This window comes from Liolophura sinensis, chromosome 10 (genome assembly GCF_032854445.1).
Source record: "Liolophura sinensis isolate JHLJ2023 chromosome 10, CUHK_Ljap_v2, whole genome shotgun sequence".
Taxonomy (NCBI): Eukaryota; Metazoa; Mollusca; class Polyplacophora; order Chitonida; family Chitonidae; genus Liolophura; species Liolophura sinensis.
Genome location: NC_088304.1, coordinates 31,521,537 through 31,532,592, shown reverse-complemented (window position 1 = coordinate 31,532,592; position 11,056 = coordinate 31,521,537).

Sequence of the window (11,056 nt, the reverse complement as noted above, 5' to 3'; positions counted from 1 at the left end):
TTCTGAGTCATAATTTTATGATTAAACTTGTACAAGCCTGCATGGTAGCTATATACACTTTTAAGATAAATCAAAAGTGATTTACTTACATTTAATTATCCATTAAATAACTCTTTCATCACAACTCACTGTTTTCCTCACAAATAGGGGATTTTCAAGTTCGAACTCTCATTGTTGAAGATAGAAAAAGTTCAACTATATCATGTGACCTGTCAGAAATGTTAGGCAACTATTTTTGATCACATTCACTGTAACATGAACGTCTGAAAAAAGTGTCATGAAAAGTAAGTCAGAGTTGAAAGTGATAAAGAGAGTGGTGAATTTGAGGAGTTCCTAATCGAAAGAGGTGTCATTTGTGCCTTTGAAAAAGGGTGAGACAGGTGATCAGTAAATCAATTTCAACAAAGGCTACCAAATATTTTTCACCATTTACATCACACAGTGGGACTTTTTTTTACCTTTGACGACAAAAGAGTTCCAACTTGAAACTCCCCTATTATAATTTCACCACCGGTTTATTATCTCCCCACCCCACCACACCACGCCACAACCACACCACAACCAATGCACAACTTCTCTGGAGTTCTGTTTCTGTTACTTTATTTATTTTAATAAATATCTCAATATATCAGTGTTCAATTTCACAGTTTAATTGTAAATTTGAAAAAAAATCCACGCTTCAAGTCACGGAGGAATGATCTGATTTTTAAAATGGAAATAAATGTTTGAAACTGCTATTGAAAATTTGTTCAGCGTTATTCATCAGTTTTCAACTTCAATCAAGCTGCAGGCACTCAAGTAAAGCTTTCCTTGTAACCCTCCTGTGGACCCATTCATGATCTCTGTAAACCATCAAGTAAGCCGTCATGAGTTTTATTTTCCTTGATGTTCATGGACAAGACACATTGTCACAGGTGTTTTCTCACGCAGACTGTGTCCCATCTTGCAGTGCAGTTTGAAACACAGATCAAATAAATGAAGGTTTTGTTACTGATATTACCTTGTCTCTGCTCTTCTACTTTTGTCTGCCTCTCCCACACACCTACATAACCTACCCTTACAAACTTTTCAACTTTTGTCTGCCTCTCCTTCACACGTACATCACCTACCCTTACAAACTCTTCAACTTTTGTAAGCCTCTCCTACACACCTACATAACCTACCCTTACAAACCCTTCAACTTTTGTCTGCCTCTCCCACACACCTACATAACCTACCCTTACAAACTCTTCAACTTTTGTCTGCCTCTCCTACACACATACATGACCTACCCTTACAAACTCTTCCACCTTTGCCTGCCTCTCTTACACACCTACATAACCTACCCTTACAAACTCTTTGTCCTCGCACACATCACCAACCATGACAAACTCTTCCATCTTTGTCCTCACACACATCACCTACCCTTACAAACTCTTCCACCTTTGCCTGCCTCTCCTACATGACCTACCCTTACAAACTCTTCCACTTTTGTCTGCCTCTCCCACACACCTACATAACCTACCCTTACAAACTCTTCCACTTTTGTCTGCCTCTCCTACACATCTACATGACCTACCCTTACAAACTCTTTCACCTTTGCCTGCCTCTCCTACACACATACATCACCTACCATTACAAACTCTTCCATCTTTGTCCTTGCACACATTACCAACCATTACAAACTCTTCCACCATTGCCTGCCTCTCCTACATGACCTACCCTTACAAAATCTTCCACTTTTGTCTGCCTCTCCTACACATCTACATGACCTACCCTTACAAACTCTTCCATCTGTGTCTGTCTGTCCTCACACACCTACATCACCAGTCTTATAAACTCTTCCATCTTTGTCTCTCCTCACACATGTACATCACCTACTCTCATAAACTCTTCCATCTTTGTCTGCCTCTCCTTCACACCTACATTACCTACCCTTACAAACTCTTCCATCTTCATCCATCCTCACACACATACATCTCCTACCATTACAAACTCTTCCATCTTTGTCTGTCCTCACGCGTACATCATCTACTCTTATAAACTCTTCCATCTTTGTCTGCCTCTCCTTCACACCTACATGACCTACCCTTACAAACTCTTCCGTCTTCATCCATCCTCACACACTTACATTGCCTACCATTACAAACTCTTCCATCTTTGTCTGTCCTCACACATGTAAATTACCTACTCTTATAAACTCTTCCATCTTTGTCTGCCTCTCCTACACACCTACATGACCTACCCTTACAAACTCTTCCATCTTCGTCCATCCTCACACACATACATCTCCTACCATTACAAACTCTTCCATCTTTGTCTGTCCTCACGCGTACATCATCTACTCTTATAAACTCTTCCATCTTTGTCTGCCTCTCCTTCACACCTATATGACCTACCCTTACAAACTCTTCCATCTTTGTCTGCCTCTCATACACACCTACAGCACCAATCTTATAAACTCTTCCACCTTTGTCTGTCCTCACACACTTACATCACCAATCTTATAAACTCTTCCGTCTGTGTCTGTCTGTCCTCAGACATGTACATCACCTATTCTTATAAACTCTTCCATCTTTGCCTGCCTCTCCTACATCACCTACATTTACAAATTCTTCCATTTTTGCCAGCCTCTCTTACATCACCTACCTTTACAAACTCTTCCATCTTTGCCTGCCTCTCCTACATCACCTACATTTACAAATTCTTCCATTTTTGCCTGCCTCTCTTACATCACCTACCTTTACAAATTCTTCCATCTTTGCCTGCCTCTCCAACATCACAAACCTTTACAAACTCTTCCATTTTTGCCAGCCTCTCTTACATCACCTACCTTTACAAACTCTTCCATCTTTGCCTGCCTCTCCTACATCACCTACATTTACAAACTCTTCCATCTTTGCCAGCCTCTCTTACATCACCTACCTTTACAAACTCTTCCATATTTGCCTGCCTCTCTTACATCACCTACCTTTACAAATTCTTCCATCTTTGCCAGCCTCTCTTACATCACCTACCTTTACAAACTCTTCCATCTTTGCCTGCCTCTCCTACATCACCTACCTTTACAAACTCTTCCATCTTTGCCTGCCTCTCCTACATCACCTACCTTTACAAACTCTTCCATTTTTGCCTGCCTCTCTTACATCACCTACCTTTACAAATTCTTCCATCTTTGCCTGCCTCTCTTACATCACCTACCTTTACAAACTCTTCCATCTTTGCCTGCCTCTCTTACATCACCTACCTTTACAAACTCTTCCATCTTTGCCTGCCTCTCCTACATCACCTACCTTTACAAACTCTTCCATCTTTGCCAGCCTCTCTTACATCACCTACCTTTTCAAACTCTTCCATCTTTGCCTGCCTCTGTTACATCCCCTACCTTTGCAAACTCTTCCATCTTTGCCTGCCTCTCCTACATCACCTACATTTACAAACTCTTCCATTTTTGCCTGCCTCTCTTACATCACCTACCTTTACAAACTCTTCCATCTTTGCCTGCCTCTCCTACATCACCTACATTTACAAATTCTTCCATCTTTGCCTGCCTCTCTTACATCACCTACCTTTGCAAACTCTTCCATCTTTGCCTGCCTCTCCTACATCACCTACATTTACAAATTCTTCCATCTTTGCCTGCCTCTCTTACATCACCTACCTTTGCAAACTCTTCCATCTTTGCCTGCCTCTCCTACATCACCTGTCTTTACAAACTCTTCCATCTTTGCCTGCCTCTCCTACATCACAAACCTTTACAAACTCTTCCATCTTTGCCTGCCTCTCCTACATCACCTGTCTTTACAAACTCTTCCATCTTTGCCTGCCTCTCCTACATCACCTACATTTACAAATTCTTCCATCTTTGCCTGCCTCTCCTACATCACCTGTCTTTACAAACTCTTCCATCTTTGCCTGCCTCTCCAACATCACCTACCTTTTCAAACTCTTCCATCTTTGCCTGCCTCTCCTACATCACCTGTCTTTGCAAACTCTTCCATCTTTGCCTGCCTCTCCTACATCACCTACATTTACAAATTCTTTCATTTTTGCCAGCCTCTCTTACATCACCTAACTGTACCAGAGATATTTTGCATAGACATTAATATTCACAAATAAAATCAAATTTGGTGCACATACCAAGAATAGCTCAAATTATTGCCTTTTATGAAATGTAGAATTCCTGAACTGTTTGTAGTGATTCTAAAGTTGGACAAGACTGTGACGCAATGCATTTTATACATTTTGGAAACTTTAGTATCAACTTTAAATAGTAAGACGTGCTCAAACAAGGCTATTACAAACAAAAAATAGCCAAAATTTGATTGGATATGTGCTGATAACTTTGTTTTTGCCAAAAGCCTCTACTATAACATCATTAAGATTACATTATATGTACACCAAACAAGATTACATTGCTTGCATTTTATACAGCCAAGTGCTGTGATAAGAACAAGGAAATATTCATCTCCTAGTTTTCTACAAAACATATTCCAGAAGTTTCAAACAGTGCACTGTCATGTCGTATCAAAGAATTCCTTACTATTCAATACTAAAACCATAATGTCATGAATGTGACTTCAAAATATTTGATCACAGGAAATTTCATTTTAATAACAAATACTGTAGAAAAATTCCTTATTTTCCTCACCTTTTCCTGTCTATTCTGTTTATGAGATAAATATTCATGCTGTTAGCATAATTACGTTTTTAATTTTGTGATTTCAAGTTGGACAAGCCCAAAACTGCATATTGACTTGCTTAGCCAATATTGCATTTGAAGTTACTTCTTATATTTAGCATGAAACGATCGAAACAATATTGTCTGAAATATTGTTTATACAGGAATGATAGAAAAGCTCCAGTGGTGTTTTTTAAGAGTGGTAAGGGGGCCAAGATGGTTAGCATGTTAGCGCGGTGCAATGACTCAGGAGCCTCTCATCAATGCTGTTGCTGTGAATTCAAGTCCAGTTCATGCTGGCTTTCTCTGTGGTTGTATGTAGGAAGCGTTGTCAGCAAAATGAATAAGAGTGGTAATTATGTTATATGATATTACAGAATGATCTCATACACAACCACAGAATATCTTTGAAAACTCTGGTGGTATGACACACTGGAATACTGAACAGTGAAGTAATTCAGGAATCGGTGTATTTCAAATACCATTGGATTGAAAGCATTATGGCATTATCCCATTGTTCAATTTGAAATTCCATGCTAATTACAGGACACATGATATTCGGCAGTTAAATACACAAACATTATGTCATATAGAATTAATTAAGGTTATTAATTAATTAATTGGACTATTCCACATATACATGTGCACTTCAAATACATTTGTTCTGATGGTTTTTTTTTAGACCGCATGTTCCAGCTGACTCTTGGAATCAAGCCCAGCTAATACTAGTTTTCTCTCTGGTTGTACATGGAAATGTCTGACAGCAACCTGTGGATGGTCGCTCCCACCATATTGCTGGTTGTCGTGGATAAGTGATATATTGTAGAGTACAGCATAAAACAACGATCAAATTAATAAATGAATACAAAATACCAAACTTGAATAAAGATAATATTTTAAAAAATGTCTTTTTATTTTAGCCAATTCTCAGTATACCTGTATTTATGATTTTTCTGTTTTCCAAGGATCTCCAATCATGTAAATGTGTTTTTAACACAAATTATTATACTAATTTTAACAAATTAGACATCTCACATTTTCCCGGAAATCGGATGATTTGTCAGGTATTTATTTTGATTTATATACCCTCCTCCGATATTCAAAAAAAAAAAAAGACTCATCCCGCCCAATAAACAAAAATTTTAATCGGTGTGGCCTTATTGAAACTTTAAATTCCATCGGCATAATTGTGGCACCCTCGGTCAAAATATTCCACATTTATACTACATAACTTCAGTTCTTTTGTTTGGTCATACATACAAATGCACTTTGCACATATTGGCTTACATAATATACCTACCTGTGCATTTTGATAGTTAGGTTTATATGATTAATATTGATGATATTTTAAGTCATGTTTTGATGTATTTGTGTTCAGTTTTTTGTGTGTGTGTGTTATATCTCCTATCCTGTTTACATAATAATAATGATACTGTGAAATTGGACACTATGTTTGGAGTATGACTGAATCCAACCATTAAAAATCACAAGCAGAAAACACCGTTGACTTGAACATTAATATTCCAGTACAAGTATATAGCCCTGAAAGATTTCACTGTCTTTTTACTAGGAAAATCCAAGGGACATAACTGTTAAGACTCCTTATTACCTAGGTGCTGTTCTACCATAAAGGAAGTTAAAGGTGTATGTTTATATTTATATATATCTCGTCCATTGAAGACTTCTTCCATTCTTCCATGGATTGTCTATACACGTCTGCAGTTATTCCTAATTGAGTTGCTTATACTTCTGTTATTTTCCACAAGTTTTAAGTCTTATTCCCTATTGTTTATTATATGCTTCTGCTGTTAATCCCTACTGATTGTTTTTTACACTTCTGCTGTTATTCCCTGTTGATTGTTTTTACACTTCTGCTGTTATTCCCTATTGATTTTTATACACTTCTGCCGTTGCTCTATATGTTGTTTTTACACCTCTGCTGTTATTCCCCACTGATTGTTTTTACACCCCTGCTGTTATTCCCTAATGATTGTTTTTTACACTTCTGCTGTTATTCCCTATTGATTTTTATACACTTCTGCTGTTATTCCATACTGATTTTTATACACCTCTGCTGCTGTCCTCGCATATTGTTTTAACACTTCTGCTGTTATTTGCTATGGATTGTTTTAATATTCCTGCTGTTGTTACCTGTGGATTGCTTTATATACACACCATGTATTATTTCCTACAGAAAGCTCAACATGCACTTATGGTAATATCCCCTACTCCTTCTTATACTGTTATTTGATAGTAATTATAACACTTCTGCTGTTATTTGTTATGGATTGTTATGCACTCCTGCTGTTACATTGTATAAAATTTAATTACTTCTTCTGTTTTTATACAGAAATTATTTAATACACCCCTGTTGTTTTCTGTGAATTTCAGTATATTTTAATTATGCCGATAATGTTGTCTTCAGTATTCTGTGTTCTTAGCGGATAAGCCAATTATTGCTGCTTTACATATAGTTATGAAATATTCCATAATAATAATAATATATGGTACTGTATTTGACTTTAATATTTCGTATTAATATTTAAGTTACTGATTTCACTCAGGACTAAGTTACTGATTTTGTTCAGGACTAAGTTACTGATTTTGTTCAGGACTAAGTTACTGATTTCATTCAGGACTAAGTTACTGATTTCGTCCAGGACTAAGTTACTGATTTCATTCAGGACTAAGTTACTGATTTCATTCAGGACTAAGTTACTGATTTCGTTCAGGACTAAGTTATTGATTTCATTCAGGACTAAGTTACTGATTTCATTCAGGACTAAGTTACTGATTTCATTCGGGACTAAGTTACAGATTTCTTTCAGGACTAAGTTACTGATTTCATTCAGGACTAAGTTACTGATTTCATTCAGGACTAAGTTACTGATTTCATCTAGGACTAACTCACTGATTTTGCCTGATTTTGAGAATTCTGTTAATCTTCAAAATGTGTTTTGAGGTGTGGTAGGGTACGGTGTCCTACTGAACAAAGGTCAACAAGTTTCAACCCCAAATGTAATATTTTATGACCTTTTCTACAGTATTTGCCTCTAACAAGGCACTGTACTGGACAAATGTTTAGGTTTAGCAGAGTGTATGTTTGTGTGAATCTGTTGAATACGTTTATGAAATGGTGATGTTTCTCTAATACTAAAGATATATACGCCTTCCATATAATGTTGCACAACTGAGATCTATTCAGACGATTTCCAGTTGCAGTTAAATATTTTATCAAATATATTTCATAATAATATAATAATACTAATGATTATAATAATATAATTATTTCTTAAATGTACACCTTTTGCACTCTTAACAGATTACACCAAAATGATCTTGATAACTGTTTTACAGCCCACGTGCACAATTGACCCTTGAATCTGTGTGTGATATTGGTCATTTGTGTAGTGTACCTTCTACATGCCCCAGCATTTCAGTCGTGTTGCAAGTTACACTTGATATAAATGTCATGTAAGTGAACGTTTTTCTTCGTATGATGTGATAAGACAAGTGTGTTCCACGGAGTACCAGCGATCTCATGATGTATGTATGTGGTCTCGTATTTGTACATGTATGTGGCATTATAAGTTCTTGACAACTGTTATTTTAAAGTTCCATGTTAACAAATATATATATATATATATATATATAGGCATTCTTGTATTAAATATTACCAGTTTTTGTTGTTTATTAAAATAAATATTCCAACATAGCTGGATTTATGTCAGATTTTTTTTATCTATGTTTAAAGTTTTGCTTTGTCCATCTATGACTAATTCATACCCAGAAATAAAATTTGAGCTTGTCATTGAACACCTATCAGATAACTAAATAATTAGATAAATGTAAATTCCATATTTAAACGATATTTGGAGCTTAAATTATTATTACTATTGAGATATTAACTACTATACAATTTATTTATTATATAATTTTATTAATTGTCTTATCATTCATTATGGGAGTCTCAGTGGGGTAGTGGTTAGCGTGCTGGTGTGGTACAGTACAGTGGCCCAAGAGCCTTTTAACTGTGCCGTCGCTGTGCGTTCAAGTCCAGCTCATGCTGGCTTCCATTTATAGATATTACAAACGTAGTTAATCGTCGAGGACATGCAAGGAAGTTTGGACATTCTAGGGTTGGGTTTGGGGGACCTTATGGGCAGACAAGATCCGCCGTTTTTCCTTTGGGGTGGACTTTTGTAGGTATAGACAATTATTTTTCCTAGTTTGAGATTGGCTCATTACAAGCAAACAATGGTTGTCTGCCAGCAGCTTGTAGGTCATGGTGGGTTTCATGCCCGGTTTCATCTCACCATAATGCTGGCCGCCGTCATATAAGTGAAATATTCACGACATCCAAATAAATAAATTATACGCTGTTTTAAATTTATTAAACAACTAAATTTAAGCTTTCGAAGAAAAGTAAATTGTTGTATGTAGGCTGGAATGTGAGCGAATGAGGACAACATGTCGCGTAAGAAAATTGCTAAAGTTTTAAAAGCCTGCCAAAGTTGAAGATATTTATATTTGATTGGTGTTTATAGGCCATCGCTATGGTCCTCAAGAAGTTTCCTCTTGTAGGACGCCGATCATGTTTCTGGATGGAGGAAGTCACGAGGTTTGAAATAAAGTACGTCGTAAAATATCATGTAAATAAATTAATCAATTAATAAATCTACACTGCCCAAGCATTTTGGGAAGTAGACCAGTATTAAATGTACACGTTAAACGGTGGAAAGCGCGCACGGTGTCCGGTAATACTTAACCTTTAAATGGTCTTGTGAGGTAGCGAGTGCTACAAAGCGTGAAAAGAAAAGCATGCCAAGCTTTTAAACAAATGACAAGCCAGAGAAAAGGTCATCGAGCAGTAAGCCACTAGAACATCATTGCCATGTCTGTGGCGTCTGTTGAATAATTCGGTTGTGCCTGACAAATGTCAGAGTTGACCGGTAACAGGTGATGAGGTTTTTGGTTCTACGAAACCCGTGGCAAACCACCGACCTTTTTGTCTGGAACCTGAGAATCACCATGATGTAAAGCCCCAGTCAAAAGAAAAATAGCTGGATTCAAAGTCACGACTTATGTTTTTTAAGATTTAAGAGATTTAAGAGGCTTGTTTTTCACTCGCCCCGACACAATAGGTGTTGGTTCAGTCCCTGTTTCCGACATGAAAATGTTTTTTGCCTCCGCTGTCCTGGGAGCCTTGCAATACACCATCATCAACAATCGTATTCAAGGTTTATTTAAGTGGTATAAGCGGGTGTTGACTAGAGATGCCCTTCAGCAATATGCGAAAATCCGTGCTTCACTTGATGGAAAACTACCAATGCGGTCACTGTGAGTTGAAGTCCAGCTCATGCTGGCTTCCTCTCCGGCCGTACGTGAGAAGGTCTGGCAACAACCTGCAGATGGTCGTAGGTTTCCCCCAGGCTGTGCCTGGTTTCCTCCCACTATAATGCTGGCCGCCGTAAGCAAGTGAAATATTCGTGAGTACAGCCTAAAACACCAATCAAATAAATAAATAAACTGATGGAAAACTTGTCAGTTGTGTGCTACATAGCACACCCTGCTATTTAGCGTATCCCCTCTGATCCCAGGACAAGCAATTTTACTAGCTATGAGCTAAAAACTGCTAACATTTGTCGTTGCTGGGCGGCATGATTTTTAGGGTACAATATAATTATTTGGAAATGACAAGCAAAATAAACACTGAAATCAGAGAAATTGCATGTAATCTAGATATGCCATTCAAATTATCTTTACCATTAGATCGGTTAATCGACAGACCGACTGATTGAAGGACGAACAGACCGGCTGATGGATTGACCGACTGGTTGACAGACCAGCTAACTGACACACAGACTGATTGACAGACCGACTGATTGACACACGGACAGGCCGGCTGATTAGGCGACCGACAGACAGACAGACAAACCGCCTCATTCACAGATCAACAGAGCGACTGATTGACCGCCGGATAAAACGACTGATTGACAGACCCACAGATTGACAGACCAACAGATCCACTGATTGACAGACCAATAAACAGACTGACAGACCGACAAACCGACTGATTAACGGACATTGACCGACCCACAGACCGACTGATTGACAGACCTACTGACTGACAGACCGACTGATTGACAGACCGACTGATTGACCGATCAACAGACCGACTGATTGACTCACCAACAGACCGACTGATAGACCGACAGGTCAATATATTAGTATGGGAAATTCAATATGTATTGATGTATCTGATGATGATGATGATGATGATGATGGCAGTTGCTTCCGCAACACTGACTGGGCCTACTTGTAGGCCTGCCTTGTGTTACCCTATAACTCTTATTTTCTTTGGGTTTATGCAAATTTGTTCCTTTATTTTATTTT